This window comes from Nomascus leucogenys, unplaced genomic scaffold, assembly GCF_006542625.1.
Source record: "Nomascus leucogenys isolate Asia unplaced genomic scaffold, Asia_NLE_v1 001064F_56901_qpd_obj, whole genome shotgun sequence".
Lineage (NCBI taxonomy): Eukaryota > Metazoa > Chordata > Mammalia > Primates > Hylobatidae > Nomascus > Nomascus leucogenys.
This window is the reverse complement of record NW_022097425.1, coordinates 24,767-31,713: the sequence shown is the minus strand read 5'-3', so window position 1 is coordinate 31,713 and position 6,947 is coordinate 24,767. Positions and strand designations below refer to the sequence as shown.

The window sequence follows — 6,947 nt, the reverse complement described above, 5'->3', positions numbered from 1 at the left end:
TCTCTAATCATCTGAATTGACTATGGGAAAAAACTTTCCTAATTAAAAATAATAGATATTATTTACATTTAATATATTGAAAGGAAGAGTTTTGATATTAAAATTAAAAGGACAAATTTAATGATTGATGATTTTAGGAGTTGACAGTCCACTCTGATTAATCAATCTTAGATAAAAGCTACTTTATTTATAACTGTCTGAGCAAACTTCATAGGTGAGTTTGGAGGCAGGGAGTATAGAATAATACCATAGATACTGAGTGTCTTTCATATATTATCATCATGGAATCATTGAGAGAGATAGAATGGCAGAGACAGGATGACATTCAGAATGTGCTTCTTCATTAATTAGCTTATATAAGTGACTCAGAAATCATCCCAGCTTTTACCTCCGCCCAGGCTTTAAGCTTGTCTAAGTAACTGGGAATGATTGTGGGCACAGCTTGTTTAACAAAAATGCCACCAGGACTGTTGTCTCATTTTCTCATTTGCATCACGGTTGTTCATATCCATAAGTTTCATACCCGTGAATTCAACTAATCTCAGATAAAAAATATTTACAGGGAGAATAAAGCAGCTGTACTGAACATGTACTTTTTTTTTTTTTTTTGAGACAGAGTCTCACTCTATTACCCATGCTGGAGTGCAGTGGTGCCATCTCGGCTCACTGCAACCTCCACCTCCTGGGTTCAAGCTATTCTCCTGCCTCAGCCTCCTGAATAGCTGGGACTACAGGCAGGTGCCACCACGTCCTGCTAATTGTTTGTATTTTTAGTACAAACGGGGTTTCGCCATGTTAGCCAGGATGGTCTCGATCTCCTGACCTCGTGATCCGCCCGCCTCGGCCTCCCAAAGTGCTGGGATTACAGGCATGAGTGACCGCGCCCTGCCAAACATGTACATATTTTTAATCTTCTTGCTGTTCCTAAACAGTATGGCATTACAAGTATTTATATAGCATTTACATTGTATTAGGCCTTCAAAGTAATCTAGACATAAAGTATTCAGGAGGATGGGTTTAGGTTACATACAAGTCCCACACCATTTACTAATAAGAGACTTGAACATCTTAGGATCTTGGTATCTCAGGGAGTCCTGGACTGAGTCTTCGATGACTATTGAGGGAAAATTTATAAATCCAGCATGTTTGTGTTTACTATGTCTCAGTTTGTACTGGAACTAACTTATTAGACATATTGGACAGAGCTCAAGTAGACAAGGAAAATTGTCCACCAGACTTTTTTTCCTTTTCATCGGGGCAAATAAAAATAAGAGAAAGAAATTCTCACTTTTTTTTTTTTAATTTTCAGAAACATGGATTAAGATGCCCTGCGAGTCTTCCAGAATGAGCTCATTTGTTGCATTTGCATGAAATACCTCATAGACCCGGTCACCATTGACTGTGGGCACAGCTTTTGCAGGCCCTGCCTCTGCCTCTGCCTCTGCTCAGAAGAAGGCAGAGAACCAATTCACTGCCCTTTGTGCAGAAAAATCTCAGAGAAGCCCAACTTCAACACCAGTGTGGCACTCAAAAAGCTGGCTTCCCTAGCCAGACAGACCAGACCTCAGAACATCAACAGCTCAGACAATATCGGTGTGCTCCATGAGGAGACTAAGGAGCTTCTGTGAGGCTGACAAGAGATTGCTCTGTGGGCCCTGCTCTGAGTCACCAGAGCACATGGCTCACAGCCACAGCCCAAAAGGATGGGCTGCTGAGGAATGCAGGGTACGTGATGCCTCTAAGGCAGTTTGAATTATGTAGAATCCCAAATAAGAACGATGAGGGCCTATGATAATGATGGTGATGAGAATGCAGATGGTGGAGGTGGTGATAATTCCATGTCAATCATGACACATAAATGTGTCCTTTCAATGTTGCTGACTAATTTGGCACTTTAATCATAGCTGTGTTGAGACTTCACTAAAGGAGGTTTCCTTAGAAACGTTGTTCAAACATATAGAATGGAGCTGTGGAGCAGGTGGCCAGCACCAAGAACACTGTTCAAAGTCAGATTATATAAAAGCCAGTTTTAGAAAATTGATGATATTATCTGAAGGGTCCTTTAAAACTCTCTATTATGTTTCTATCACTTTTCACATCCAAATTATTAGAACCAAATGTGTTTAATTTGGAAAAATCTGACCACTCCACTCTAACTTAATTTATGTTTCTTTCAATTACAGCCTTTTTTTTATTGATAAGGGGATGAAATCTACTATACTGTCTTCATTATTGCTAAGCTTCTTGCTTCTTTTGCAGGAGAAACTTAGAAAGGAAATGGACTATTTATGGAAAATCAATGAAGAGACACGAAACAATCTAAATCAGGAAACTAGCAAATTTCATTCGTTAGAGGTAAAAATGAAAATGTTTTCTTTGTTTTTATGCAAATAAACACAATGTTAGCTTATCATTTTTAGCTAAATTCAAACTACCAGTTGAAAGATAGTGATTTCATCCCAAGAAAATGTAGTGATTTCAATTGATATAATAGGAGTTGCAAACAGAGAAGCCCACACAAGCTACCAAATTAATTCTAGTATATTGGATAAACGGCATTATGTGTATTCTAGTTCAAATTTGAAGGTTGGTATAAACCTTTTCAGACACTGCAGATGAGACAACATTTCACTAAGATTGGGTGTGAGGAAGGTGAAAGAAAGAGAATAGTATATAGAGTAAAAATATGGTAAAAGTAAAAAAAATACTGCATAATACGGTGTATGGCTAAATGTTTTTTAACATGTAGGCGAATCAGACACGGAAAAATCCTAAAAGAGAGATTAATAGAGGAAATAATTGACTCAGTAATACTGTGAAGAAGTGTCACAGTGACAGAAACCAGGAGTCTTTATATAGGTTAGATTTAAAAAGGGAGAGAGAATAGGAACATTGAAAAAGATGGACAGAAAAAGATAGCAAATGTTCAAGACTCCTTGCAAGAGTGAGGCAGAAAGTTTATAAGTTGCTTGATTACACCTAGCATATAATTATTTGAAGTTTTCTATTGAGAGTGAGAACATGTAATCCTTTAACCAAACGTCTCTGCAGCTATATGTCATTAAGGAAGAGGATAATCAGTATTCATTATCAAAGGATGCATATATTTCTCGAAGAGGAGGAGCAACTGCATCTGCGGGCACTGGAAAGAGAAGCAAAAGAGCTTTCCAACAACTACAAGACAGTCAAGTGAGAATGACCCAACATTTAGAAGGGAAAGACATGTACAGAGAGCTGTGGGAGACATGCCGCATGCCTGACGGGGAGCTGCTCCAGGTTTGGAGGGAGGGTCCATCCTCAGAGACAGGAAGCCTTTGCTGGACAGTGCTGCCAGGACATGCAAATATCACCTGCATATGTCACTGCTCTAAGCTAAGTGACACATGCTGTCTGACTTCCACCATTACGTTTCTCCATTCACTTATTACTGCATACTTTGGTAATCTTTGGGAAATTTTTGCCATTTTAGCTGATAGCATATAATAAAGTTCTCTTCAATATAATTTGGAGTACTATCCACACAGAGAGATCATCCAAAATCATTAGAACTCTAGGCCAGGGGAAGGTTAGTAATACTCCATTTACATGCCCTAGTTCCTCCTCACTCTGATCTCCCAGAGAGCAGTGATTTGCTGAAGACATTGAGGGGTTTCCACTTGCCTGGGCAAGATTTCTCAAAGCTGCTCATCAATGTCCATGTACTCTGTTTCTCATATGGTTCTCTGTTTTGTTTTAATAGTTGTCATGTGTGGTCAGAGCTTTCCTTGGAAATAAGATTAGGAAATTAATGACACTGGAAACCTAGATATCTTTGCTTTACTCCACCATCTCTTGCTGAGCTCCTTTCTTCTTAATGCCCACTGATGAAGCTTTTTATTGTTTAGTTGAGGTTCTGTTATTAATGTAGGATTGAATGATTCCTTAGCAGGAAAAAAAAGATACACATTATTAAAACACTAAAACAGAAAGAAACAAGAGTATGAGAAAAGATGCAGAAGGAAAAATCTCTCATAATTTACATTACCTTTTTTTTTTTGCAGGATGTGGGAAATGTATCAGCAAGGTGAGTTTACACTAAAAACAATGCTATTTCTGAAAAATTTGTTCTCTTGTGAATGAAGGGAATGTATACATTTTGAGTACTAACATCGTTGTCAGGGGCTGTTTCCAATTTTGTTTCAAAAGAAGGCCTGAGGTCTTCTTCTCTTTGGTCTGGAAAGTTTTCATCTTAAAATTTGTATGAATTAAAATATACATAAAAACAATTTGCCATTCGGAAGTTTGTTCTCCCGATCCATCCATCCTGACCAGCCATACCACACAGATCTTAATACAAAATTACTCTGAGGAATCATAGAGACATCTTCTACTCTAGAGGGGTCAGAGGTTAAAAAAAAAAAAAGACAGAGGGAGGAGAGAGATTCCCTAAGGATGGGCTGAGGAGGGATGTTTTGGTCCTAAAAGCATCAATGACCCGGGCCTGCTCCATCACCGTACACCCAGTTCAAGGAAAGACCTCAGGAAAATGGTTGCCTCAGGACCCTCAGCAGCAGGGTTCTCAGGCTGGAATTAGACTCCTTTGATTTGCACAAAAGATTAAAGCCTTTTGTCTCAATGAATATTCTCTGTTAGACACTGACTAGCGTTAGTGACAGCTGCAGCCTGAGGTCCCAAAGGTTTTTGTCTGAGTTTTCTGCTCTCTGAAATATTCCCAAGATTTCTGCCTACCCTCAGGGGGTGTGATGGGCAGAGGGAGGCAATGACTTTTAATGACTTTAGAAGTTGTATAATGTCTGAGGATAACATATCTGGCGAAATTGGGTGTTTATGGAAGTAAAATTTAGAAAAAGTAACATCCTTATGGCCCCTAGAGTGTGGAATAAAATGTACAACCAGTTAACCAAAACGGGCAGAATTCTGAGGAAACATCTTATGTGAAAATGTGATATCTTTGTATGACTGTATGATTAACTCTGGGCCTGGAACTATAGCTGAGGCCATTTTTTTTTGCAGGACTGATTTGGCACAGATGCAAAAGCCCCAGCCAGTGAACCCAGAGCTCACTTCATGGCACATTACTGGAGTCCTAGATATGCTCAACAACTTCAGAGGTAAGAGCCAGCTGCTTGGCAGTCTAGCCTCAAATTATTTCCTTATTGGGTCCCTTGGTTGAGGCTTTTCCCATTTAAGTTTTATTAGTTTTGTCATGTAGGTAATACATACTTTTCCAAAACATGTGCATCTTCTCTACCTGCATAGTAATATTACAATGATCAAAACTCAATTTCCTGACTCACAGTTTGATGAAAATGTAAAGAAAGATACACACTTTATCTGCAGAATAAGAGGACAAAGAATATTCAGATCATGTAGTTATGAAGACACTAGTTCTCATGGTGGCATCAGTATTTCGTATTTATTCAATTTAATTCAATTTTGAAGGCTTAGATTTGGCATACTGGTTTTAATTGTTTCTATTCTATGTGCATTTACATGCATTCTACAAGTAACCTTTATTATGTACAAAATCAGAACATTTTGATCAACAAAGAAAATGACTAAAATATCCATAATCAGGACAATTCTAATGCCATCAGATACATCTCGTAACAAGTGAAAGGTGAGGGATCTGTGAACGTGGCTGAACCATGTTAGGCCCATTCTAGAGAGCAGGTCTAAGTAGCAGAGGGCAGGAACCCAGAGTAGATTGAATCAGGAGCTAAACAGATAATGTAAAGCCAGAGTATTCTTTTCAGAAACTTATAAATTTTACTTGTGTCAATTTCTACCAAATTTTTTATGTTTGAGACTATAACAGGCATTACTTAACATTCCAATAAATTCTCACATCGCAGCAAATTGATGTCTACCTCTTGATGATCTTAAAGACAAATAATACAAGAAGATTTTTCTACTGAAGAAAAAAAAAACATTTTAGATATGTCCTGAAAGAAACTAGGCAGAGATAGACATTAAATCATTACTTCGCCCAGTGATATGGTCACATTTTTTCTCTGTTTTTTAAGGAATAATACATAATTGTATGTGCCGTAGAGGTGTAATAACATTTCATCTTCATGGATGCATGGGGCTAAACTCTCTTGCCTTCCTTCTTTCTGTATTTTCTTGGAAGAAGAGCAAATGAAGTGAATAATTGGGCCACAGAGCCTCTGGTCTCACATAGAACTCACTAATATAATATTTTTTTCCTTGACAGTGGATAATGCTCTGAGCACAGGAAATGATTCCTTGCTATATAAGCCTTTCTGAGGATGTGAGATATGTGATATTTGGAGATGACCATCTCAGTGCTCCCATGGATCCCAGAGAGGTGGAGAGCTTGCTGTGTGGGGGAGCACAAGCATTCACCTCCTGCAGGCATTTCTGGGAGGTGGATGTGACTCTCTCCTCCAGCTGGATTCTGGGAGTCTGTAGAGATTTCAGGACTGCAGATGCCAATATCGTTATTGATTCTGATGAAACATTTTTTTTAAAATTTCCTCAAAAAGGAGCAACCACTGTAGTTTCTCCACCAACTCTCCACCTTTAATTCAGTATGTGCAAAGGCCTCTGGGTTCGGGTTGGGGTGTTTCTGGATTATGATAATGGATCTGTGAGATTTTTGAGTTTCTAAAGGTTCTCTGATCTATGATTTTCCTCCTTCCCTCCTTGTCTTCCCCTCTGAGGCCTTCTTTGCTTTGGTTGTACATGAAAAGTTGGTTTCATGATGATTTATTGTGACCTCCCATATACGAGGCAAATAGTGTCCTAAGACCCTACGTGTGAGAGCCTGTGAGCTCATTGTAAACTTCATGGAATGTAATTACTTTATGGTTATAAATGGGAAATAACCACCTTGAATGTGTACATTTGTTAATTAAGTTATTTAATTAATAAATTATTGTGGAATCTTTACTAGAACATCAATAGTTTTTTTTTTTGTACTA

General features: G+C 38.3%; 1 pseudogene; it reads left to right on the top strand.

Moving 5' to 3' along the window:
- The first annotated feature begins 1,313 nt into the window (after nucleotides 1-1,313).
- On the top strand, nucleotides 1,314-6,712 carry LOC115834250 (annotated as a pseudogene).
- Nucleotides 6,713-6,947: the final 235 nt, after the last annotated feature.